A 27,953-nucleotide genomic window follows, 5' to 3' on the forward strand; every position below is an offset into this window, starting at 1 on the left:
GACTAAGATCAGCTATATGTTTCAAATTTCATGCCAGAAGAATTAAATGTTAGGCCTTGATTTTACTTTTTAGCTTTTTAGTTATCTGTTTTAGCAATGTTTTTATAATTAGAAATCTAATTTTTTAAATTAGATCACAGTTCAGCCTTTGGCATACCGGGGATGTACTTGGATTGCCTGGGTGGTGTGCTAGGGACATAGACCTAAACCCTTTCCATTCAATGCATATCCTTGAAATTATTACAGATCACAAGAACATAATTATTTGATGTATACCCACGTACCTAGTCTGGACTTTGTTATGCTTTGATGAAAGGTAATACTATGTTCTAGAGTTTGCTTTGATGAATGGTAACACTCTACTCTAGAGTTTGCAGCTATATACGAAGTCTTTATAGTAGTCATTTTGTGTAGAGTTGCATATGTTGCAGTCATATGTACTTGTCCATTTCTTAGACAGTTCGCAGTTTGTGTTTTGATTTGTTTAGATTGTTCATTTAAAAGACTTTGTAAAAGCAGAATCTAATTTTTTTTTAAATGACAAATCAGAATAAACAGTTGAAAAATACCGAATCTTGAACATGCAACCAATTCAACCAATTCTTTTTTACTGTATGAAATATTGATGAGAATTCCAAGTACTAAGGTAAGATTATGCAACAAGCTTTGGAAATATTGCATTTAGAGAAAAAAATATAAAATTACGTAAAAACATGAGAATGAAGCAACCGAATACCCACCATTATGTTATGAGACATTTCATCTCGTACTTTTTGGATGAGCTTCATGAGTTTGTAGTTATCTTGGATGAATTCCTCCAACTTATGGAGCTCTTGGCGCGATGTCTCAAGCGATTCCACCTGGGCCTCCCCTGTTCTGCTCTCACCCCAAATCTTGTTCCCACTGCTCTGCACTTGCTCTGTTTTTCGTATTTCTTAGTATATTGTTTGCATGAAAAGGGGTTTCCATTCTTGAGAGACATGGATTAAATCATTTGTTATAGACGGGTTGCTGAAATTTTGATGCAAATGATTTGGGCAAATGTTCGGACTGGGCCTTTTTACTACTGGCACTGATTAATTTCTTTCTTAGATGGCTTTCCATTTTTGTTTTCTGATCCATTAGCATTTCTTAATGTGATCAAAGATTATCATTTATAAAGACAAGTAAATAATTAGTGTCGCATTTGGTTAAGGGACTTGAAATATTTACATAAACTAACTCACAGTTAATCTACAGTAACAACTCCGTGTCATCTGAATTTTATTTGTTGGACAAACGGTCAATCTAACTTGATGTAGTAGTATACTCTTCACAATCAAATTTGAGACAGTAGCTCATGAGAATCTAATTTTTGCTTCTTAATGCTACAAATGATGGCAAGAATCCAAAGTATTATATTTTGTGAAGGCAATAATTTGCATAGTTTCAGACATGACAGAAAAGTAAATTTTAATTGATTCAAATATAACCACAAAGAATTATTCATGAGAAAAAATGACCATACTTGATAGCAGAAACAGAGATGAAGCAACACCAACAACAACACTAGCAGCAACACCAGCAGCAAAGTGTAGAAATAAGCAACAGATCAAATATATTTCTTGGTCTGGAGCTAATTGCACCCAACACGTTAGAACATTCTCGAATGAAGTGGGGCCACTAAATTTTTACAATGGAGTAATTGATTATTAATTAATAATCTACTAACACTATTGTGAAATTAGTCATAGTTTTGAAAAAAAAAATGAACGGCAACAACCAATGATAAAAGCAAAAAATAATTTCATTTTAATTATTAATTCTATTAAAATAGCAAAACATTGGAAAATGTGAAATAAGCCAAAAAATAATTAAATGTGATTGGTCGGCATAACTAATAAAACGCATCCAAGGGATGCGTTAGTATCCTGTCGGCAGGAACTAATAACACAGTGGTGCAGGAAAATGTATCATATAAAATATATATTACTATCGATTTAATGATTGCACCTCCTTTAGATACAAGTGGTAAATGTATATTAAAAGGGCAAAAAAAAACTCGCTTGCAGCAAGGTCCATCCTACAAATTTCTTTACAATTGTATTTTTGTTTTGGGACTTTAGAATATCGCTGATATGGCTTTGGTGAAGTTCATCAATAGGTACAATCGGCTACTATTTTGAGGGCTCAGCACTGACTGTTTAGGAAAAAACTTTTTTAACCGACCTCAAGATTCAGGTACAACTCATCCCAGTCCAATGATCTCTCTTATGCTTTTGTTGCTAAGCTCACTTCATAGTCTGTATATATATAATTGGCAAATTCTGAGCCCTACGAAAGAGGTATGTAGGTGCTGGGCTACGTCAAAATTAGGGTTGAGAGGAAAGAAAATTATGGGAAGGGCTTGGAAGGAAGTTTTTCATGTTGTAAAACAAGCAGAATTGCATCACAAGCGGTGCTTAGGATATAAGTGATGGATCGAATCCAATAGCTTGTCCAGTACTGGGGAGGCCTACGCCATTCACGTACATGAACTTGCTTGGTCCGTGGATGAGAATGAAGGTAAAAGGTGCTTGTAATTATGGGCTCTTGTTTGTTTTTGTGATTGATTCAAAGATTTAGTTACTAGAGTCAGAGTTATTTAGTTACTAGAGTCAGAGTTATATGGGCTCTTGTATGCTTGTTTTTAGGAGAAATGTATGAGGGGTCATGGCTTAGAGTAAAGGTTCCTGTTTTAGTTTGGCGATGATATTGACTCTCGACTGCAAGTGGAAATTGTCGTCAAAGTTGCAGTCTCTTTTGTCATGGAAATTTCTAGCTCCATACTGGAAGATCGGCTAGAAGAAGGGGAATGAGAACATGATACTTCAAATCTCAAGAACAATTGGTATATTCACAGTCAAAGTATCATGCACACGGATTTCAAAGCATCTAATGTGCTTATGCAGCCTTCAGAAGTACCAGAATTCAGAGCACACGACTATGGGCAAGTTAAGCTGTGCAACTTTGGAGAGGCGAGTTTGAGGCTTTATAGTTTCCACTCTCTAGAAGTCGCGAGGGGATCTTGTTATTGGAGGGGACAGAAGTACCCCAGACAGGGTTTTGAAGCAGAGCTGGGGATTTTAAAGTAATATACTCATAAAACATATTTATACAGCTTCAGCATGACTTGTTATGAGATACTAACATGAAAGTAGCTCTTTGAGGGAGTGGGTGCCAGGAATATCTATGAATCAGTGAATCAAGGAGAAGACCCAGTTTGCTGCCCCTTGGTGTCCGTTGCTATTACACAGTACTCATCAGATGCTCTGAGATCCATGTGCATGGTTCTTTGGCTATGAAGGTGCTCGACTGCCCTTGAGATTTTTAGCATCGTGTCCACTGCAACATGTACAGGCAAAGGGGGGTTTCTCCCCTTCCAACTGATCTTCTAGTATTCTATCCAAGCTAAAGATAGCAATATATTTGTGTGTAACACACACCTATGTGTGCAACGCAAGCCTATCAATTGAACAATGAAAGGGCTCTGCAGCTCTGGAGGAACACCGATTTCCACTTGCAATAGAGAATCGATATCCTCACCAAATGTAGGAATCTCCTTCACTCCAAGCCACAAGTTCTCGTACACTTCTTCAAAAGAACACTGCCCAATAACTTTGAGTTTGGGAACTAAATCTTTGGGATCAATCTGCAATCATAGAGACACATGAGCCCATAACAGCAGGCTCATTTCAAGTAGTTGCTCGCAGCTTTGTCAACATGAATCTTATAATCCTGCAGGCCACATGTTTGAAACCTAGGTGCTGTTCCGTAGAGCGGACAGTCACAGAGAACAATGGTCATATTCATGGCTGTCCAGATTGGTAGTTGCTTTTGTGTAGTTTGTTTTTCAGACTTAGAATAAGTGAATAACAGTTTTCTTTTGTCGAGTTTGATCCTATTTATTTGAGCGTGAAGATTCATAGGATAAAATTAGATCAACGGTTGATGTATCTTAAATGACCCTGTTTATCTAAGGATGAAGATTCTTCGGATAAAATTAGATCAAGGGTCGATGAATCCAGTTTTAGGATCCAGGCTATGTTTAGATGAAGCCTGGGGTAGGTCTTTTATCCATTACGATTTTTTAGTGTCTTCCAAACATTTTAACTTCTGTTTTATGATAAATAAAAGCATGATGTGATTTGGAACTGAGCTGAATATTTGTCAGTTAGTGTTCCTCTATTGTATATGTTTGTGGATTCTAGCATTAATAGTTCAATAGTTATGATTGGCTTTTAGTTTTGAGCTTTCTAGCTTAGGGCTCTTTAAGATCGGAGTCTTCTTACCATGTTGCCGAGGAATTTTAGACATGATATCAGAGCTTAGTTTCTGAAACCTTGCAGATGCTATATATGGAGAGGCTAGCTGTCGGGAGTAGAGAGCAGTCAGAGGATTTCAGTGGGCATTATGTCCAAGCTTCACTGATCAAAGAAGAATTGTGTTAGTAATTAGCACATTGTTGTGGCATGAAACCCTAGTTGATCCAATGATCGTAGATTGAAGCTTTTTTGTACAATTATAGCAATGACGACTCCCAATATGAGAGAGAGTCACTTGTAGGAGGGATTGTAATGTCCCCTTTTGGGTTAGTCCTGATTTTCACCCTAAAACAAAATTCCAAATTAAGATAAGAAATACAATACATTTATGAATATAAAATTACCTATTTGAAATGTCCTTTATAAGATAATCCTGATTTAGGTCCTGCAAACAATATTAATCATTAGAAACTGACATATAAATCATTAAGTATTAACAATTCCATGATAACATCTAAATTCATATAATCATCATCAAAATACCCCAATATCATTAATAATTATTCCAAGGCATATTCCTATGGCAACCATATCAGGAATTCGTTGAAATTTTTTGCAAACTGTAATCTGAAGGAAGGTTGTCCTTGTATTGCAAGAACATGGGTGGATCCCTGTCTACCCATTTCGGGGTGGCATACTTGAGAAGACCCCCAAGTCCAAGAGTACTCATATGCCTCCTAACCCACGAGCATGCATCTTAGGGTGGCATACTTGAAAAGTCCCTCAAGCCCAAAAGAACTCATTTGCCTCCTGATCCATGAACATGGCAGGATCTCAGGTTCACTCCATCCCTCAGTCCACCTTGGAGGCACACCACCGTCTTCAATCAAGCCTAGGAGCACTCATTTGCCTCCCAACCCATGAGCATGGTAGGATTTCTAGTCCATCCATCTCGAGGTGGCCTGCTTGATAAGATCCTCAAGCCTAGGGGCATGATTGGATTTTGGTCCTCAACATCCTCTGGCCTGTGAGCGTGGCAGGATTTCTAGTCCATCCATCTCGGGTGGTGTGCTTGATATCTTGTGAACTCGGAAGGCTGGTCATCCTTCCTATTTGCAAGTCATTTCTAATAAATTCAAAACCAATTCCCTGTAGGAATTTGCTATATGCACTCACTACTAAATAATAATAAAGGAAATGCAATAAAATTACTTACAAATAGTAATTACTTGATTTCTGCAATGTACATCTATATATCAATTAATTTATAATTTAATATTACATTCAAACTTATCTCAAAATATAATGATTGCCGAAGACAATATTTTTTCTGCCTTATATCTTAATTTCCCTTTTGTTTTTCCTATTCACACCTGATTTCAGAATTCTTTAATTGCTCCAATGATTTTCCATTGCCTTGATGCCTTACACAAATACAAATAAATTGTCCTCCTTTTAGATCTTCTAGTTGAGGGGGTCACATCTCTTCACAAACACCCATTGCCTTTGTAAGAGTTGCACCCTTTTAAAACTGAGCGCTGCCCATAATATTTCTCAACTAATCTTAGGCAGCTTCATTCAAAGACTGTTCTCTTAATCTTAGTCGGCTCTTATATTGATTTTTAACCTAGATCGGCTGTTTACATTGAATGGCTATTTGAACCTTGGCCAGCCCCTCCACTCAATTGCTAGTGCTTAGGTTTATTGTTAGTAAAGACTGCGATTTGTATTAATTAGGGGCTGCTAATCCTAGTTTGGTGGGGGCATGATATGGATCCTCTAAATATGAGCCACGGAAGTAAAGATTGGTGAATATCCGAGAAAAAAACAAACTTATGGTACACTGTGAATAAGAAGCTTTATTCCCCTACAGATCTCAAAGATTTCACAGGAACAACAAGAAGACAAAGGAGGCAGAGTGAATTCTATTAGATTTGGTGAAGGAGCACATGATCCCTCATTTCCCACTAAGAAGACTGCCAAGGAGATGTGTGCAATAATCCTTGACTAATCTTATTTGCAAATAACTTGAAATCTCATGGTAAGTTTAATTCTTACTTGGAAGGCACAGAAATTATTATAACTCAAGGGAACAAAATACCCAGAAACGCCTTTCACTGCTCAATTCACAATATTGTAAAACAGTTGCAATATTACAGTTGCAGAAATTCAACTATACAGGAAAGCAAACAATAGATTTTTCACACGCTAATTGTTAAACTGTGCGAATGCAAGAAATCATTCTGTATAATGAATTTACTGAATATTAATGCACCTGTATTTAATCCGCAAATTTCCAACCCTGCTGGAAATATCACAGTCAAAGCATCAGCGGGAACACCGTATAAATAACATATATCCTGCAGAATGACCACCACGATACAGCCGATTTGGAGACCCGATACTGCCAGAATATTTTAATATTCACAATGAAAACCCATCCGTCACCGGTCAGAAATCCTTTATGGAAGATGCAACCATTAAAATTACAAACAGGGAATACCGCACAGAAAGTCTTTCACGGGACTGAAATTTGAATATCATCCACGCACGTGAACTCCGCCGTGAACTCCGCCCAACAATTTGTTTACGGAAACAGCAGAAGTGATGAATGATTGAACGCACATGTAGGAAACATTGACATTCACGAACCCGTGAATAATATAGCGGCCAGAATAATGAATGTCTCACGCAATAAAATTCTTACTCTCCGCCCATACTGCTTTTTCCACAATTCGTAATACTGCCAGGCTTTTATCCGATAAAGATCAATAGGACAGTGCAGACACTGACGAAAGGTCTGTGAAACTCCAGAATATCTCTCTTAGAGAATTCGAGAACAATATCTTCCACAATGTTTTTTTTTTATAAAATCCGATACCTTTTCTGGTTTGCCAAATCCTTATTTAAAAAACAAATAGGGGGTAAAATTCCCGTAGGAAAACCAACTCCTGCAAGGATTAAATAATTAAATAATAGTTAGGCAAAATAATTAAGCAAAACTAATATTTAACTTTTAATCTTTATTGAAAAATCAAATATTGAACTCTTATTATAATATATTAGTCATCATTTGAACTAATATAAAATAAGGAAAGTTCATTTTATTCACAATTAATACCACCAAATGGTATTAATTTGATGGGGACATCACAATGTGCGATGCCTTGAGAACCTTCTACTAGAGTGTGAATGTATCCACGGTGATGCATTTGAGGAACAAGCTCAACACTACCTGCATGAGCAAGAAAATACAGTGGCAAGATATTTGATGAAGCTAATAGAGCTTAGAGATCAGATTGGTGTACCTGGTTATGAAGTCAAAGATAATGAGCTAGTCCAGATTGCTCTTAATGGTTTCAGTCCACTGTGGCACAACCTTATTCAAATATCAATGTTTGGGAGAAGTTACTGAATTTAGTAGTGGATGGATCCTTTCATTAGAGAAGAGATGAGAGTACAAGACTCCAGTATTTGATGCTTAAGAGCAGGCCCTCTTTGGGAAGGTGAAGAAGAGAGGGTGTACAAGAGATGTGCACTCGAAAAGCATGCCAAGGCCTCTTTTCTGATTAGTGAGCATAGGTCAAGAGGGTTTCTTGATTTGATTCATTGAAATGTCTGCGGACCCATGTCTTCAGCCGTGTGGACATTTATTTTTGTATTATGTTACTTTCATTAATGATTTTTCTAGAAAGACTTGGATTTCTTTTATGAAGACCAAAGATGAGGGCTTCAGCAGGCACACAGATTCAAAGCTCTCACTGAGAACCAAATAGGTTGGAAGATAATGATACTGAGATCAGACAACTCCAATGACTTTGATTCCTTTTGTAGAGAAGCAGGGATCAAGGATTTTACAGTACCTTACAACTCTTAGCAGAATGGAGTTTTAGAGGGAAAGATCAAGCCCATGGTAGAGATGACTATGTCTATGGTTCATGGTTTAGATTTTCCTATGTTTCTTCTGCAAATGCTTATACTACTGCAGTCTACATATTGAATTACTTTCCCAGTAGTGTTGAAAGACAATGACTCAAGATGAGGCTTCTATAGGGAAGAAACTAGATGTTTCTAATTGTATAGTGTTTGGGAGTCCGCTTTTCATTCATGTTCTAAAACAGAAAAGTACAAAGCTTGAACACTCCAGTATGAAGGGTACTTTAGCTACAGTGAGTCCTATAAGGCTTACAAGGTCCATGTTTCGTCACAAAGGAAGATGGTATTAAGTCTAGATGTGAAGGCGAAGGAGGATGTGTGGTCTTCCGTGTCCCAAGAACTTCTAGCAGCAGTTAAGGAGGAGACAGCACTTGCTGCCTCGAGTATCACAAGTTTCAATGAGTAGAAGTTTATATTAGGTGGGTTCCAATATGGGTCAAAGAGAAATTTATCCCCTATCACAGGCAGGAAGCCTAAATGGCTTTGCCTTTAACATACATTGTAGTGGTAGATGTGCAAGTTAGTGCTCCAAAGACTTATTTTAGATTAGTTATCCTTGTAAGGATTTTCCTAGTTATGTTGCAGTAATGTCTTCCATCATTGATGCAGACCCTTCTTATCATGATGAATGATGTATGGGAGATAGTGATGAGACCAGTGGAGAAATTAGTGGTGGATTCAACAAGATGGTTTTACAATTGATTGCAACATATAAAAATACAAGGCTCAATTTTTAGCTAAAGGATTCTCTTAAAGAGAGGAAGTTGACTATGAGTAGATCTTTGTTTCAGTTGCTATGTATACTTAGGACCATTATGTCTTTAGTAGCTATTTTAGGTTGGCAGCTACATTAGATGGATGCTAAGACAATTTTTTTGAATGGACTGATTAAGGAAGAAGTTAATGTGAATGTATGAAAATGTGATCACAATAAGGAAACAAATGCAATGCAAGATCCAAACTCACAATTTGCACAATCACCAAATGAAACCTAAGATCTATGCACAAATCAAATGATAAACAATAATACTACAACAAAGACCTTAGGAGAATCCATTGCTACTTGAGATATGCTTGAATGCTTTGATATGTGGCTTGCTCTTCAAAATAGCATAGCCATGATTGCACAATGATATGATGGTGAAGGATAGATGCTTAATAAATTCTTGATAGTTGCTAGCTTTTGGTAATGATAATGCTTGATAATTTGACTATGGTGTAGGTGCTCAAACGTGCTAGTAGTGCTCTTGATATTGTATGCTAGCTAGGGAGAAATGAATGAGTGAAGGTCTAATTTACATGCCTCACATAGTTGACAGTGCGAACTCACATGGAATTAATCTCGAGGTAGTCCAAGTTTAAAAAGTTCTTGATATTGACATCTCTAAAACTTAAATTTCTGTAGACAGTGGCTGTTTTATGGATGGGAAGCTTTGTAACTTGTTTAAAGGTTTGAATTTTCCATAGTGCATATGCTTGTATGATTTTTCGCTAGATGAAGGTGCCTGGTTAGATGGGGTAAGCCTTGTGCTATTTTACCAGAAATTTTAAGGGTTTGAATTGAAAGCCCAGTATTACTTTTTGTCTTTTAGAAAATTTTGCCTAGGTGAGTTTATATGGGCTTGATTATGATCCCAGGGCTATTCTTGTATTAAAACAAACCTGTTGAATGTTAAAATGTGTTATTTTAATTGAAGGTACATGTTGGATGATAAGCCTGTATTTTTGGATGGACTTTGCTGATTATTTTTCCCCTGCAGTATTCTAAGTAACAGATGAGCTGGACATCAAGCTGACTGGCCAGAGAAGTAATAATTACATCCAGCAGGTAAATTAATGTTTTCAAATGACTATATCCTTGGTTTCTTGTAGTACAAAGTAATAAAAAAATTTTCAAGAAGGGAATTTGCTTTAAGCTTAATCAGTCTAAAACTTTTGTCAGGGACAAGCTACCTATGTCTTTTACTCACTATATTTAACTACACTATGGACACACCTTTATTCACAGATCCATATCAATTTTTGGAATCATCTCTCACTTCCTTGTCCCCTTCCCAAATCCCAAATTCCTGGTAATTATTGTTTTTGGATTTTTTGAGATCTCAAATAACTAAATATAAAGATAAGATATTATTTTAGGCTTTGGGGGCAAAAGGGGGTGCTTTCACCATGGAGTTGAGGACATGTTTGAGTGAACTGTAGGGGTCCAATCTATTGGGAAACACACCACACTAGAAATGACTGGTACAAATCTACCTCGTCTTCTTTCCAAGGTTTCAGTACTGCTTACACATCTGAATTGCAACATGGTGGCAGCAGAAGTGTGGACTTATAACATGAGGCTTGCATTGTGTCTATGTTACTGATGAATTTACCTCTAGATTTATAGAAAAGCTAGACTGTCTGGCTGCCATCAAGGAGCAGCTGCCCAAATTACTCCAGGGGAATGAGATAGAAGGGATGTGAAGACAGATTTTTCAATGGTTTTAACTCACACAGAGCTTCCTTCGATCCAGATTATGTTTGTTGATAGGGATTGTGAAGGCACTGAAACCAGTTCACTGGGTGAAGATGGAAAGCCTATTATCACAATAGAGAGCTGCAGCAAGAAGGGTTACTGTCAGCACAATAGCTGATGTGCAGTATGTGGTATTTCATGTAAAGCATTAATTCCAGTGGGGATCATGTGCATTGCAGGTGAAAGTGTCAATACCCACCTGACTCATTATGTTCATTTTTGTGTTTATGTTTAACATTAATCTATAACCCAGGAAAATGTTTTAACAACCCAGAAAAAAGAATATAGGTAGGAAACAACAAATTATGTCAGCAAACTAGTCAATATGAGCATCTTAGGGGCATTGTGTGATGGCCTTGAATTACGTTGCTTTATTACTATTAATAAACCCACTTCAATATAATTTGGATGTGGTAATTGACTTATCATTATTTGGGATGATACTTATTAGTCCCTGCCTATATATAGGTGGAGACTAATGTTTTCGGTGTTCTATTTTTTCAATTAGTTTGGTCTTCGAAACTATGCCAGCAAACTAAAATTTATTTACTATAGTTTCAACTACTTTCAAGCCTTCTGATTTTTTATTAAAATAATTTTCTGAGGTTTTCACCTTTTTTTTATTGGCTGATCAATTTTTTGCTGGGGTATTGGTTTTTTTTGTGAAGAAAAAAATCTGTTAGCCAATAAAAAATGAGTGGTGAAAAATTTGAGATGATTTTCTAATGTTTTGCAAAATTAAAACGTGTCTTTGTTATCAGTTAGAAACTTGTTTCTAGAGTTCTCTGGTGGGCACCTGTAGAGGCATGTGTCTACTGCATGCTTCAGGATGAATATAGAAGGCCATACAGATGGCTAGTTTATCGACCACCAAAATCTGGTACATTTTTGTGGATGCACTTTTGCATAGGGAATAGATTTGCTTCTTGTTGCATGAAGGTCTTCTAGAGTCACAGTTCACCTGCCTTGTCTCTGCTGCCACAGTCTGCATATGTGCCTAACAGAACAGTAAGCAGTGGTATTTTTAAATCTACTTTTTCTTTATTGTGAATAGATTGAAGCAGCAGCTGTAGAGAGATTGGTTTTGGTTCATCTCATTTTAAAAAGAATTATGCCTGCTCATTTTTTCTCATCAGCATTGTTAACTGCATGACACAATTTGTGCAGAATCTTGAGGTAAGTTAATTGCCATGGTTTGAGTGAGTTTTTTTTAAATCTGTATAAAGCCAGATCATTTTAGGTTGTGTTTATTCATTTGAAAACAATTTTATTGTGATCGGCTAATTCAAGGTGTGCCTTGTCTCTGATTATTGTGAATGGATTGAACCAGCAGCTGTAGAGAGATTGGTGTTGGTTCATCTCATTCTAAGAAGCATTCTGCTTCATTAGGATTATGTGATGTTTTTCCTGCAAACTCTGCCCATTTTTATGTTGTCCACATTTTGACTGCATGATACAATTTGGGCAGACTCTTGAGGTAAGTCACTTGCCATGGTTTCAGCGAGTTTTTTTTTAAAACTGTATACAGCCGGATCATTTTAGGTTATTTTTTATTTCATTCTAAAACAATTCTGTTGTAACCAACAAAAGATCATTCACTGCTTGATAGCAAGAAAATTAAAGTGTTGTTCGCAATTTGTTCCAGGTTTCTAAGAAGGGCTAAGTCATTTGCCATGGTTTCAGCGAGTTTTTTTTTTAAACTGTATACAGCCGGATCATTTTAGGTTATTTTTTATTTCATTCTAAAACAATTCTGTTGTAACCAACAAAAGATCACTCACTGCTTGATAGCAAGAAAATTAAAGTGTTGTTCGCAATTTGTTCCAGGTTTCTAAGAAGGGCTACTCAGTTATTTTTATATTAAAATAAAATAGGGTATCAACTTAAATTGCAGAAGATGGAAATAAACAAATATATTTGATGTCTCTTGAGAACAGAAGAACACCATTCAAATCCAAATCTACCTCACCAGATGTATGGCCAGTACTGGATTGGAAGAAATCTGGGATTCCAAATGTTATGGTAAGTGTTTTCTCTTTCAATTAAGCACACGAGTTTTAATGAAATTGAGAAATCTCTTGTTCAAAATACAATTTGAGTCTATGTAAGAGTTCAATTTCTTATTTTTAGCCTATAATTTAATCAGAGAGAAGATTGCTGTCGGCAGCAGTTTCAATCGACCCCATTCTTCAATGGGACTTCTTCATTAAACATGAGCCTCTACACACAGCAAGGATCTCTTTAGAATGGATTCCATTCTGGATCCATCAAGGTACTCACCCTCGTCTATCATCTTTCTACTTTAACTATCTCAGCTTCTTGTGAAAGCCAAAGCACATTAGTCAGGCCCATCAATAGTATTTTTATGTGAGATGTTAGTAGAATTTTGCTTCAACCATAACTTTCCCCACAATGTTAATGATGCTAATACCAAAGTACCAATTTCAAGTTCATACAACAATCTTGCTCTAATTCATAAATTGTAGTCTTGATTTCCTTTTTGGCTTTTTTGACTTATTCCAAGAATTAGCAGTCTTGCCCAAATCCATGAACTGCAATTTTGGGCCTCATCCTCTGCCTTCCTTGAACCTTCCCTACCCTTCATCTTTCTTCCATGGTATACTGAACCGCATCCAACATCTTACTTCTACTTCATGAATTAGTATCTGCACTAATTCATGAAGTGTAATCTTGATTCTTTTTCTCTGCCTTTCTTACTTATTAGAGTGTACTGACAAAGATCAACGTCCTGTAATAATATATCAATTTGGAGTTTTCGAGACTTTATTTTTCTTTCTTTCTTTCTTGTATTCTTTAAAGCACCAACTAACAAGGCCTGAATGCTGTCTTGCATCAATCCATAAATTGGATACTCTCTTTCTTATTAGAATCCTTTCTGCATTTATTGCAGGTGGTTTTAGAGACAAAGGCAATGAGTGGAGATGCCAAGGATTTCCTCTGTAGTGCCATGAAGAACAATGGCGCTGATGTTCTAGAGTTGGGAAGTCATGGAAAAAGACCTATTAAGAGGTATTATTGCAAGATAGTTTTCTCGATTTATTGTTCACTCTGCATAGTATTCATACTTGTCCTTTGCCGTGTCAATTGTCTAGTCGGTTTCTAGTAAATTGAAAATCCATGAGTTTTTGTAAATTTGGTTAATGATTTGAATCTTATAATTTACAGGTTACTTTTTGATCTGATGTAAGAGACCAAAAGATCTTTTACTTGGCATATATCTCAGTTTTAGTGCTGAACATAGAACTGAAATATTTTGAGGCTGCCTAAACATCATGTATCAGAAAAACAGTTGCCCTTGGAAGCGATATAAGCATTATTCTTCTCATTTAAATTTCTACCCTGTGATATATCTTGCAATTTAATTTATCAAGACATAGTCCTTGCTGAGAGCTCCAAGGTTTTTACTGAGGCATTTTCATGTTTCCTTTGATCAGTAACTGGCAGATCTGGAGCAGTGAGAAACAACTGTGTGCAAAACACTGATTAAAGGAAACATTAAAATGCCTCTGTAAAAAACCTGGAGCTCTCTGCAGCATAAAGGCTTACCAGTCCAATCCACAAAACAACTATTTCATACATTGCAATCGGTTATTTTCCTGATATGCTGGAATAACTCATAAAATATCATGACTTCTCGTGTCCGTTTGAATTGAGATTTTAAACTTTTGGCATTTATTTCAAAAATTGCAAAACTAATGAATATGCATGAATTCAGACATGGATCGTGGGCAAATGGATTGCCTTCAAGGAGGAGAAATGTGCGCCCCTTGGATTCCACTTCCATCAATTTGTGGTTCCACCAATATTTGAGTTGAGGAATGACTGCGCCTATGGAAAATTGGTAGGCACGCAATTTCGCCATGCTGTGGAAGAACTTTTAACTTGTGAAGTAAGTTACTTACACCTTAAATTCAAGTTTTTAGATGTTTATCACTCCCTTTTACTGATTTTGCTATAACTACTATTGATGATCTTGGAGAGCATGTTCCTAAAGTGCTTGATTACTTTGGGTACACTTTCACTCCTAGTCTATCATATATTATAGGTTTCGTTTGATATTCAGTTTAGGGCAAAAATGAGATGTATGACATTCTTATTTCTATGCTTAGTTTTAGCAGGCTTCAAGGGGTACTATTTATGGGTGTCACTGCAGGGGCTTACATTCTCACAGTGTACAGTCAGAGAAGTTCTATTTAGTTAATTTATTTTTAATAGATAAAGTGATTATGTGTTGCCTGTTGTTTTCCCTTCATTGATTATTTTTCTTATTTTATTCTCATGCTTGTCTCGTGTTTTCGTGTTTACCATTCACTTACATTCTTATTGTCTACTTATATTGTAGGGAGTCAGTAGGCTAATGCCATGAGCATACCAACATGAAAATCACGGCACATAGCATGAAAATTACAAGTCATTTCAAACTCAGTATTAACCAAGATCCAATTACCTATATGCTGCTCTTCTCTAAACACAGACCATTTCAAAATATTACAACAAAGGTCAAGGAATAGGGTTTAGAGTGTTGCATCCGCTGATCATGTTGAGAATGAAAGGACAATGTCATATGCAAGACAATAATAGACCTTTTATTTTTTTAAACGATTTTGGTTTATCTTTCAACATGTTGGACATTTGGCTATCCCCTGGTAGATGAATATTTGATAATTTTTGCTCATCATTTTGATCTAATATCTACCTTGTCAATTGTTAGATAGAGTTTCAGATTTTTTTAAGTGTGGTTTCTTCATAGAAAATAATATTTTTAGTAAAGATTTTGGTGATATTTTAGGTTTTTTAATTGCAATTCCAAATACAATGGTCTGCCTTGATATTACTTGCATTTTACTCTATATCTACCTTACAATGGGACTCATGATGTTTTCTCAACATAAACAGTGCACTGTTAAGTGTGTTGAGCATTCTATTTTATGCTGGTTACTCTCATATGAAAGCTAGCTAAGTTCAACAAAATATATCTTTGCGGTACTGGTCACTCATGCTATTACTTATTTTTATATGCTTTGAAGGCAAACTTTTACTAAAGGAATTGAAATTAGATATTGTAAACTGTTGATTCAGTTGGTGAGGACAATATTTGTTATAATAAATTTATGAAAACTTTGTGCAGGAGTATAATGTTCAAGCAAGTAACATAAACAATAAATGTTTTTCTATTGGAACCTTTAAAGACTGTTTACCAAATTTTTTAAATGAGGGTTCTGCTGCAAAGTTGTTTATGCATAAGGAAGGTCGCAAGGGTCCCCAGCTTACAAATACCGTGAGGGTATTACTTCTCACCTTGATACAGAACTAAAAAAATCATCCTTTCAGCATTTCAAATGTCTTTTTTTTTTTAAGTTTCATGTGATAGGGATACATGTCTCTGAAATTTGAGTTCTTATCTTGCGTTGTGTACTAATTGACTACTGTTCAGCAAATTTACAAACAGGTCAGTGCCAATTTCTCATGAATTAAAGACCATACAGCTTATTACTGTAACTGAAATGTACTTAGCACATGTAGCAACATTAGCAAAAGAGTTAAAAGTATGTTCTCTGATTGTTAATAACAATGCATAAACATTCAGGAAAAGAGCTAAAATCATGTTCTCTGTTAATCTTTACTTTTGTGCTCAAATAAATTTAGTTGTTGAAATTACCTATCAAACTGACGAATGATTATAATGAAAAAAAACTATGTTTCATTTCTGTACCTAAGATATATTGTCCTTTATATCTATCGACATTGCATTCACTTCATTTTCTCTACAATCCAGGTCCATAGTCATACTTCAAGAATTTGGAAACTAACACAGGTAGAATCTGCAAAACTAAGTATAGGTATCTTGCACTCGCTGATTTTATTAACATATGGGGCAATTTTTTTTTTTCAATTTTCATTTCTACTGCAATATATTTAAATTTCTTAGCAATACATACAACATATTAAACTAGACAATTCATATTACTTCAGTCTATTTATAACCCAATATTCCACACAAAAACAGAATTGATTTTTGGAACTTGCATAATGTTTCTGTAATGCTGCAATGTACTGCATTACATTTTTCAAAACATAATCTGAAACTGTAGTTCATGCCCTTGATTTGCTAGCACAATCTATTGAACTTCTTGACATCAGGTGAAGATTTCCCTAAAGCCTATGAAATTATGGCAGGTGTAAAATACATTGCAAATTACCCATCAAACTTATGTTTCGTTTTGCTACCTAAGGTACCTAAGATATATTGTCCCATTTAGCTAATGACTTTACATTATCTTCATTCTCGACAATTCAAGTCCATAGTCATACTTGAAGCATGCAGAAACTAACACAGCCACAGGTATAAAGTAGTTAGGTTGCAAATGCTCACAAATTTCAAGTACTCAAGAAACCGAAGTTTTTTTTTTCTTGTTTATCATCACATATAAGAAGCTGCAAGCCATTACAGTTGCTTTTTACAGATTGGAAAAGAAAGAAGTAAAACTATATAACGTTATACAAGAAAAATAAATTGCCAAGGCAAATTTCACACACCATAAACATACTCATAGCCAAGAAATGTCAGAAGCAACAAACTTGTCAATATTAAAAAATTAATATCCATTTCCATCTATTATAATTCAACCATTGAGCGTAGGCATGAAGGATGAACCAAAACACAGTCCTACCAGCATTCAATGTTTTCAATTGATATCATCGTTGAATGCAAATTGTAAACCAAAAGTAACAGAATTTGATGACACAATTAGAAATTCAAAGATCAAAATGGAAACATATCTTGATTCTTTAACAACAATATTTATCCTTTCAAAGATTTGTACAGTGATATATCAAAAACCCTAATTCACTGGGTGCTCAGGGCATCACTTTCTAACCCATGGCCACTTGTGCGTTTTGATTTTAAATTTGCATAGGAAATTTCACAGATGTGTATCTAATACACCAAAGAATTTCATACCATATCTAGATGCAGAGCATATAGGCAGAGCTGCATCCAAGACCATATCTGTATAGGTAAAGGTGTTGTTTTTAGATCAGATTAATAGCTATTAGACAATTTAACACTGTGAACAAAGAATCACATCAAAATACCCTGGGAAAACCTTCCTCTTGAAGGTGAAAAACCCAGCAATAAAATCTCTGAATATATTTAGCAAATACAGATATGTCTTTACAAGATGCTTCTCTCCTAGAAGCTATATAGATCAATTCGCTCTATACTGCTGTATGTGCAGTCCGAATTGATGTAGGAACTCAACCTGTCACGGAATTAAATGAAACTTGTCAATATGACTTGCACTCTGCTAATGGATGAATCTGATCTGCTGTAGAATGAATCTGCTTTGCTGAGGGATGAATTTGCTTGACCGAGATATGAATTCGCTAGGTTGAAGAGTGAATTCGCTTTGCTTAAGGATGAATTTGCTGAATGAATGAATTGTGTTTAATGGATGATATCGCACCTTGTATAAATATGATAGAGGCACCATTTCACAAAGGGTCGACTCTCAAGTAATATAACCTTTCACAAAGGGTGGCGGATTTACATGAGGTCAGCCTTATAAGGCGACCGATTACAAATAGAGCAAGATGCTAATTAAATTCTTAATTATGCTTGAGATAAATGTATATAATCTCAGACTTATAATTGTCTAAGGCCGATAGGCCAATTAGACAATTATATTAGCTATGTCGGCCATAGAAAGAGTCCGACCATAGCTGCAAACATCAACACTCCCTCTTAGCTAGGGATGAATCCTTCTTGATGTCTGACTCACATAGTGACATCAACTATGGCTACTCTCAGAGGGTGGGTCCATCATGGCTACTCCCATGTGTCGAAATGCAAATCAACACAAGTGCCCATCATGGAATCACTCAACGTGATGTCGTCATCTAATCATGACGTTCACCATGGTTACTCCTAGAGGGTGAATAAACACAAGTGCCAAGTCATGGAGTCTCTCCCATGACATCCACCATGGCTACTCCCAGAGGGTGGAACAAGAGCTTTCACCTCAAACTTCTCTCACAGAGAAGAATGCACTACCAAGGGCTTGCACCTCAAACTTCTCTCACAAAGAAGAATGCATTATGGTACATCTCAAGAAATTACTGATGCTGAGACTCCCTCTCGGCTAGGGCTTCATTCTCCACAACTCCAAGCTTGTCTCAAAAGTACACAAACTTCACTTGGGTAAGAGGCTTGGTGAGAATATCGACTGTCTGATCATCAGTGCTAATGTACTTCAATTGAATAGCATTCCTTTGCACCATACCTCTAATATAGTGATATTGGATTTCTACATGCTTTGTTTTGTCATGGAAGACAGGATTGACAAAAAGTTTCACACAGCTTTGGTTATCACAATGAATAACTGTAGGCTCCAACGATTATCCAAACAATCCTACAAGGAGCTTCCGAAGCCACATTGCTTCGCGAGCTGCCACACATGCTGCAATGTATACTGCCTCTGTGGTGTTCAGTGCCACTGGAGACTGCTTCCTGCTACACCAAGAAATCATAGCAGATCCCAAACTGAAGCAACAACCAGAGGTGCTCTTTCGATCAATAACACTCCCTGTCGAATCGAAATTAGAATAGCCTTAAAGATTCAGGTCCATACTGGAAGAGTATTTCAAGTCATATCCAACTATGCCACGCAAGTATTTCAAGATATGCTTGGCTGCAACTAGATGTATCTGTCTTGGTTCACACATGAACTTAACTAAGTGCACTCACTGCATAACAAATATCCGGTCTAGTGTTAACTAGATACATCAAAGATCCAATCAACTATTTGTACATAGTAGGATCACAAGATTTGAATTAGCTGTAGATTCACTCAACTTCTTCAAGTTAGTTTCCATCGGTGTAGACATAGACTTGCAATCTAACATCCCAAATCTCTTCAAAATGTCAATGGTGTATTTTCGTTGACTCAAGGTGATCTCATTAGGCCTCTGCCATACTTCCAAACCTAGAAAGAAATGCATGAGTCCTAGGTCCTTCATCTCAAATTCTAAAGTCAACTCCTTGCATCTAAAGATGAGATGTTCTTCCTTGGTAAGAAATAAGTCATCAACATATAGAACCAAGATTAAAAATTCACCATTGAATACTTTGAAGTAAAGATTTAGATCAACATCATTCTTGCAGAAACCCAAACTCAATAAGTTTTTGTCAATCCTTTCATACCATGCTCAAGGAGCTTGCTTAAGACCATATAATGCCTTTTTCAATTTGCATACATGAGACTCTTTCCCATGAATCATGAAGCCTTCAGGTTGCTCAATGTAGGCCTCTTCTTCAATTACACCATTGAGAAAAGTTGTCTTCACATCCATCTAATGTAGCTTCCATCCCTTAGCTGCTGCAATAGCAATGACGGTCTTGATGGAAGTATACTGAGCAGCTGGAGCAAATGTTTCTCTATAGTCTATTCCTTCTTTCTGAGAGAAACCACGTGCCACAAATCTAGCCTTGTACTTCTCAATTCTTCCATTAGCTACATGCTTAATCTTGAATAGCCACTTGGAAGATACAACTGACTTTCCTTCAGGTCTAGGTACAATATCCCAAACATCATTCTTAAGAATTGATTGATATTCTTCATCCATAGCATCTTTCCATACTTGCTGATTCGAGGCTTCCTCAACACTGAAAGGTTTAGTCTCAATAATATTACACATCAATGCAACATAGCTAGAGAATTTATGTGGTCTTTTATTTTCTCTGAATGTGCCTCTAGGAGTTGTGAATTTTTTTGCCTCTTGCATAGTGTTCCTTGCCCAAAGAGGTCTCTTTCAATTCACAATAATATCTCTAGGCCCATCAATAGGATCCAAAGGCTCAACTGGATCATCATTCACTTTAGGTTCTATAGACTCCCTCTGAATCTTAGGAGTATGATCAATGTCCATGTCTTGAGGAATCTCTCGATCTTCATCATCTATCTCCATGCATGAACCTTTAGATTTTCTGAATGCAATATTTTCCTCAAATGTAACATCTTTGCTAACCTCTATATGTTTTTGACTTGGAATGTAGATTCTGTAGGCCTTAGAAGTTTCACTGTAGCCCACAAATATTCCTCTCTTGCCAGAAGGTTCCAACTTAGTTCTTTTATCTTTAGGTACATAAGCATACACTGGACAACCAAAGATCCTCAAGTGATTGATATCAAGCTTAATCCTTGAAAAGGCTTCTTCTGGAGTCGTATTTTGCAATATCCGATGAGGACATCTATTTTGAACATACACTGTTGTTCTAGAAGCTTCTGCCCAAAGAAAGGTTTGAAGATCTTGATCATGGATCATGGCTTTTGTAGCTTCAACAATAGATCCGTTCTTACTTTTTGCAACCCCATTTTGTTGTGGGTTGTAAGGGACACAAAACTCCCTCTTGATCCCTGCCTCAATACAAAAATCACTAAATCTACCAGAGGTGTATTCACCTCCATTATCAGACCTTAAAACTCTAATTCTCTTTCCAAATAAATTTTCCACTTGAGTCTAAAACTCTTTGAATCTACCGAGGACTTCATCTGGCTCTTTAGACCTTAAGAAATAAATCCAAGTCTTCCTAGAGTAGTTATCTATGAAAGATACATAATACAAAAATGCACTTGGGGATGCCATTGACATTGGCCCACATAAATCAGAATGTACAAGATCTAGTATTTCTTTAGACCTACTTTCACTACTATGAAATTGACTCTTAGTGTTTTTACCCATAGCACAACCTTTACATGTATTATCATGAACATGACTAAGTATTCCAATGATGGAAGAGCCCTGAAATGTAGGTGTCCAAGTCTTCTATGCCATAGTTTGTTGGAACTGGAAGAGTCATTTAGAAGAGCTTGAACTGGACGAATGGAAAGCGTGTACAAACTCTCATGCCGATTCTTGATTACACGAGCAGACTTGATGCTGGAGTTCTTTGGCCATGCAAGAACTTTCCCTTCTGAAAATGCTATTTGATAACCTTTGTCTTCCAAGGCTGAAATGGAGATAAGGTTCCTCTTGATTCTAGGTACGAACAAAACATCACTGAGATGAAGCGGAATCCCAGATTCTAAGTTGAGTGAAGTAGCACCGGATCCTCTTATTGAATAGCATGCATCATCTCCAATGATCACTTGAAAATTAGAATCCCTTTCCACCAAATCTAAGAGATGTTCTTGATAGCTTGTGATGTGTCTAGAGGCTCCACTATCAATCAATCAACGATCACTATCCATGGGTATATTGCTTGATAATGCAGATATAAAGAGGAATCCATTAGAGTTGTCTTCTGCTTCCTTTTGATTTGAGACTTCATTAATGTTTGCCACTTGTTGCTTAGGCCTTGACAAACAACCTCTTGCGAAGTGACCAAACTTTCTCACATCTAAAGCACTAGATGTGGGAGAGATCTTTCTTCTTCTTCTTTGAATCAGGTGCAAAGTTTGTCCTTTGATCTCTATTCCTCTTGAAGTTGCCTTTCTTCCAATTTCTTCCTTTGTTCTTAGTAGATTGGGTGGCAAGAACATGAGTGTCTTCATTTTGGGAACTTTTGACAATTCCCCTTGCAGCCAACCTAGACACTTCTTGGATGCAATCAGCACAGAGACGATCAAACTTAGGAAATTTGGATCTTCCACTTATACCTTGAATAAATGGCTCCCAAGAATGAGGAAGGCCATTCAATGCTAACATGACAAGATCTTTATCCACAACTTCATCTCCAATGGCGCTTAATTGATCCCTTAGTTCTGAAATCTTCATGAAGAAGGATATGACTGATTTTCCTTTCGCCATCTTGATTTGATGAAGTTGTTGTCTCAATGCAAGAGCCCTACTTGTGTTGTTGATCTCATACATCCCTTACAAGGTTTTGAACATGTCTCTTGCATTTGACATTTTGGAAATGATACGCACTAGGTGATCCTTCACGGAGTCAATCAAGATCTTTTTCGCTTTGATGACATTCTTCTTAAATTGAAGTTTCTCTTCTTGATCTTCTGGTTCAAATAAATCTTTTCCTTCCACAAACTGAAGAAGATCATTTTCTTCAAGTGCAACAAGAATTTTGAACTTCCATGAAGTGAAGTTTGAAGCACCTTCGAGTCTATCTTCAACCTTCAGACTGTATACCATTTTCAAGAGTGGATATTGCACCTTGAGGGTAAAAGAGGAAGGAGAACATTTTTGCTATAAAGAAATCTGATCACGATCTTTTCAAACCTGCTCTGATACCATGTTTTTAGATCAGATTAATAGCTATTAGATAATTTAACATAGTGAACAAAGAATCACACCAAAATACCCTGGGAAAACCTTCCTCTTGAAGGTGAAAAACCTAGCAATAAAATCTCTGAATATATGTCTTTACAAGATGCTTCTCTCCTAGAAGCTATATATATCAATTTGCTCCATACTATTGTATGTGCAGTCCGAACTGATGTAGGACCTCAACCTGTCATGGAATGATCTGAAACTTGTCCATATGACTTGGGCTCTGCTAATGGATGAATCCGATCTGTTGTAGAATGAATTCGCTTTGCTGAGGGACGAATTCGCTTGACTGAGATATAAATTCACTAGGCTGAAGAGTGAATTCGCTCTGCTTAAAGATGAATTCTCCGAATGAATGAATTGTGTTTAATGGATGATATCACACCTTGTATATATATGATAGAGGCACCTTTTCACAAAGGGTTGGCCCTCAAGTAATATAACCTTTCACAAAGGGTTGCAGATTTACATGAGGTTGGCCTTATAAGGTGACCGATTACAAATAGAGCAAGATGCTAATTAAATTCTTAATTATGCTTGAGATAAATGTATTTAATCTTGGACCTATAATTGTCTAAGGCCGATAGGCCAATTAGACAATTATATTAGCTATGTCGGCCATAGGAGGAGTTCGACCATAGCTACAAACATCAACAATAGGCACATCAATATCTAGGACATTCAACAAGACTGTGTTTATTAAATTTACCCTGCATTGCAAAAGATTAGTGAGTGCATGTGAATTAGAAAGAAGTCCAATTGACAATTTTTTTTTCATCTTGTTAAATATAGTTCCTGTTTCAATTATCTATTTATTTCATGCTACATCCTTCGTCTCTGCAAGGCAACAATCTTTGCATTCTAGTCTTTGTGAACCTTGGCTATATGTTGGGCAAATAATCTAATCCATTCCATCATGATGCTAATTAGTAGGATTATGTTTGCAGTTGCATTTCTATTTGTGTTTCCTAAAAATGCAAGGAGTTATCAACAACATATCCTTCACAATATAATACTGTGAAATTAAATGAGGGTTTCAACATCTTTGGGGTCCTAAGCATGAAATAATGTCACAAGACTAATTTTAGATAACTATCTGGCTTGACAGGTAGTCAGACAACTATATGGTTGTTTAAGATCTTTATGCTTGCCTTCAACCCTTTCACATTTTGCAACAGTTGATTGATATTACTAAAAAAATAACTTTGAATGAATGCAAGAAGGCATACAAGTTGAGCTACTATAGCGCAGCTTGGCTACACTGCAAGACTTAATACTGCATTCTATGTAATCTTTTCATGTTACCTCATTCTTCCACCTTTTTCCTTTTGTTCTTTAGACATGTATATTTCTGTTGAATTTCTACTGATCTAAGCGAGCTCTGTTATTCTGCTCAATAGTTTTGTTAAATTACATAATAGTTTAGCTCAAAGGAAATAGGTTGTTTTCAATTTCTTCTCCTTACTTAGGTTATGATGGCACCAAGTGCAGATAGCATGCATGATTGCAGATTTATTTAACTTTTTGTTTTATGCACTTTAAGTATAACATCAGGGCAAGGTCATATAGGAGATACTACATAGATTATTGATATGTAGCATTTTCCTCATGTATTAAGAATGCAAAAAACTAATAAAGCAGGATAGAGAAGTGAAATATTCTTGACAATATCTTCTTCAAATTTCACTCTCAAAATTATATAGCTTAGTATTTCACATTGGCTGCTCAAGTATATCTAGGTTGCAATCTTCGATTTGTTTGTTTTCTTAATACAATTAGGAAACTTCAGCAATGATATTAAATGCATTCAAATAACATAATTAAATAAATGAGTGTATGACATAATATTCACAACAAGAAGTCTAGACCTTTTCAGAAGACAATACTAGAATATTGTTAAAATAATATTAATATCTTTTATAATGGTCATCTTCTATTTTAAGTTGTCGACTTATTTAGCTTGTTAAGTTAGCTTTTTATTATGTAATTAGCTTTTAAACTTAATTTAGCTTTCATGCTTAATTTAGCGTTTAGCTCTTTGATCTTTTATTTTAACGTTATGTTTTAATTATAGAACATCGTCTTGTAACCTCTATATATACGTGTCTATATCGTTCAATGCAATCATCCGGTTATTGAATCATTCATTCAATTTATTTTTCATGGTATCAGAGTATGGAAATTAAAAATTTCGAAAGTTTTTGTTATTAAAATTTTTTGAAGTTTTTATTGAAGAGATTTTTTAAAAACTGTTTTTAAAAAAAAAAAAAAAAGAGCAGGGTCTTTTTCTCTTCCTGGGCGGGCTTTTTGTGCAGGTTAAAATTTTTCTTAGGGTTTCTGCAATTTTCAACTAGGGTTTTGACCATTCAGTTCAAGTATAAATTTTATTTTGGTTGCAGATTCTTTGTGGGTTTTTCGAGACCTCAACTGGGTCACTGTCAGATTTTTCTAGGTGCATCGTTTTTCGTGCCTCAATTTTGAGCCGTTTGATCTGCATTCTGGTTTCAGATTCTTGGTGGGTTTTTTGAGAGTTTTTTTGGGTTGGTCTTAGATTTTTCTAGGTGACTCGTTTTCCATGCCTCAAATTTTGTGCCAACGAATTTGCCTTGGAATTTAAAAAACAATTTGCAATTTCTACTAATTCTGTGGACGTTGGGAATTTTGGTGTTTTCTAAGCACCGTTTATGCTGGTTTGAGTTTGCAAAACAAAAAATCATTTATGGGTTTTTTCCGAACCTTGAAATTTGTGCCTTGGAATTTGTGTCAAAATTCTCCTATAGGGTTTCAGTTTTTTCAGTATCTGCTTCTATTTTGATTTTTAATCAGAATTTTCTGTCTCATTCTTTGTGCTTTCACTAGGTTGACCACATTCAACCCCAGTTTCTGTGATGACATCTTTGACCAACATCATGTTGGAACATAGTCAAAAGTTCAACGGCCTCAACTACAACACCTGACATGTTATCGATCTTTGAGTATCGTTGCCTTGATCAATTTGTTTTGGGCAAGGAATCTCGTCCTACAACATCAGGTGATATATTAATATTCAACATTTGAAGTCATTGATATTGATAAACAGAGAACATAACAGTCGATATGTAATTCGTACTCTCACCCTTTCTACTGCAGCTATGCTTAGAACAATAATTCTAGGTCCTGATGGAATACTCACTTCAGGAAGGGAAGACAACCGACACTCAAATCATAATCAACTCTGTCTCAGATATAGACTTGGCTCATATAAGCAACTCCCGTCACAGTAGTTCTTCGGTGATGATATGCCTCAGTTCACAATTGAAACTTGACACAAATGAAGGAAACACTCCAGATTACTTCTCAAGGTTAATAAATGCCAATACACATATTATGGTTCGTATTCTTAAATTCTGTCGACCCCTCTAAAGCTCGTCTCACCATTATTACTTGCCCAAGTTCATATTAATCAACCTGTTAAATAATTGATCCAATTCGCAAGCTTGGGTCAAATAATTAAGTCCGATGATTGTTCAAAATTATCAGTTCCGCCAAAGATTTCACGACGTTATCAATACATTTATCTTAAATCAGTTGTCCAATAAATTTAAACCAAAAACAATTCAACCAACTTAATGCTTAATATCGGTAAACAAGTTAAGTATGTCGGCAGACAATTATAACAGTTAATTGCTATATCGGTAAGGATTAGTGCATGAAACATAAACACAAAGTCATCCACAACACATAACACCAATATTTGTACGTGGAAACCCTGTAAGGGGAAAAACCATAGTGGGAAACCTTACCCACAATCAGATGATACTACTGCAGATAGTAAGTGTACATAAATGGGGTCTGCACATGCAGAAAGGCCAACAGCCTAGAGCTCACTGCTCAATCACAAAATGAGAGTCACACTGACTACAGTTGGATGGTTAAATCCAATAAGAATGTACTGCACAAAAATAACATCTTCATATGCTGGATTCAGTACCGGTGTAATGTTGATATGCTTTCACAAAAACCTAGCTTCACCTTCATATGATGTCTTCGTGTATAGCTCTACTTAATCTCGCATATACCTTCACACAATCCTTTTTCGCATTCCACACTTGATCTTACAAATAAGATCTTACATTTATACCATAACCTAAGACCAATTTTAGTAGGTCGGCTCTACAAGATATTACAATAAAAATATTTTACAAATAATATAATATCCGATGCAATAACCGATTGAACATGTTGGCTTAATGCATTTACAACAATAATTAATCATCTTCATAGCGTGCCATGTTGATCTGGAAAAGATAATCCTGTCGGTGTAACCCTAGACCTATTTGTCGGTAATAGCAAATATGCATCTATGAATATACCAATGATCAAAACTCCAGGACAAGATGTCCAGATGATGTCTTCGACATAACCATGTGTCTTCCATGCCATTCCAAGTGCCGGTGATCATTATATCTTGTCAATGTACCATATACCAGTAACTGTGCAATAGTTACTTGCTTGTCGATGAATGTTGCTGGATCTCCAAAGTGCTAGTGTTTTTAGTAGGTTTTGACATCAAATTCAAAACCATACCAAAATACCAACAATCTCCCCATTTGGCATTGATGGCAACACAAAATGGAAAAACCATCAAAGTGCCAAAACATAAATGCCAAGTATCAAAAACCAATAATCTCCAAAAAGATCATAACCAGAAAATAATTTTTCTAAACAACAATCTCTCCCTCTAGGAGCAACATGCGTTTTCAAAGTTTTTCAATACTAATCTCTCCAAAAGATAATGTATAATGTGTTTTTCCATAGATATCTCTCCCCCTTTGACATCAAATGTCAAAGTTCATATACAAAATACCAATTAATTTAATATACCAACTACTCTCCCTGGGAGGTAGCTTCTTCATCAAAGACCGAAATAA

The 27,953-nt window shown here is 36.0% G+C and overlaps 1 long non-coding RNA gene across 13 annotated transcripts; it reads left to right on the forward strand.

Annotated features, from left to right (window-relative positions):
* Nucleotides 1-1,920: 1,920 nt before the first annotated feature.
* LOC131038594 (uncharacterized) lies at nucleotides 1,921-24,437 on the forward strand. 13 transcript variants are annotated; one of them, XR_009104516.2, is made up of 12 exons: nucleotides 1,923-2,220; nucleotides 9,980-10,047; nucleotides 11,499-11,617; nucleotides 11,792-11,913; nucleotides 12,071-12,214; nucleotides 12,675-12,759; nucleotides 12,884-13,009; nucleotides 13,649-13,767; nucleotides 14,474-14,647; nucleotides 15,887-16,042; nucleotides 16,535-16,573; nucleotides 24,152-24,437. It is a non-coding gene; the product is annotated as an uncharacterized LOC131038594 (long non-coding RNA). The 13 variants fall into 13 exon arrangements; XR_009104522.2 differs by lacking the exons at nucleotides 16,535-16,573; nucleotides 24,152-24,437 and adding an exon at nucleotides 13,924-13,941 and having other exon boundaries at nucleotides 1,921-2,220; nucleotides 15,887-16,459; XR_009104523.2 differs by lacking the exons at nucleotides 16,535-16,573; nucleotides 24,152-24,437 and adding an exon at nucleotides 2,333-2,544 and having other exon boundaries at nucleotides 1,921-2,220; nucleotides 15,887-16,457.
* The last annotated feature ends 3,516 nt before the right edge of the window (nucleotides 24,438-27,953 follow it).

This window comes from Cryptomeria japonica, chromosome 3 (assembly GCF_030272615.1).
Source record: "Cryptomeria japonica chromosome 3, Sugi_1.0, whole genome shotgun sequence".
Taxonomy (NCBI): Eukaryota; Viridiplantae; Streptophyta; class Pinopsida; order Cupressales; family Cupressaceae; genus Cryptomeria; species Cryptomeria japonica.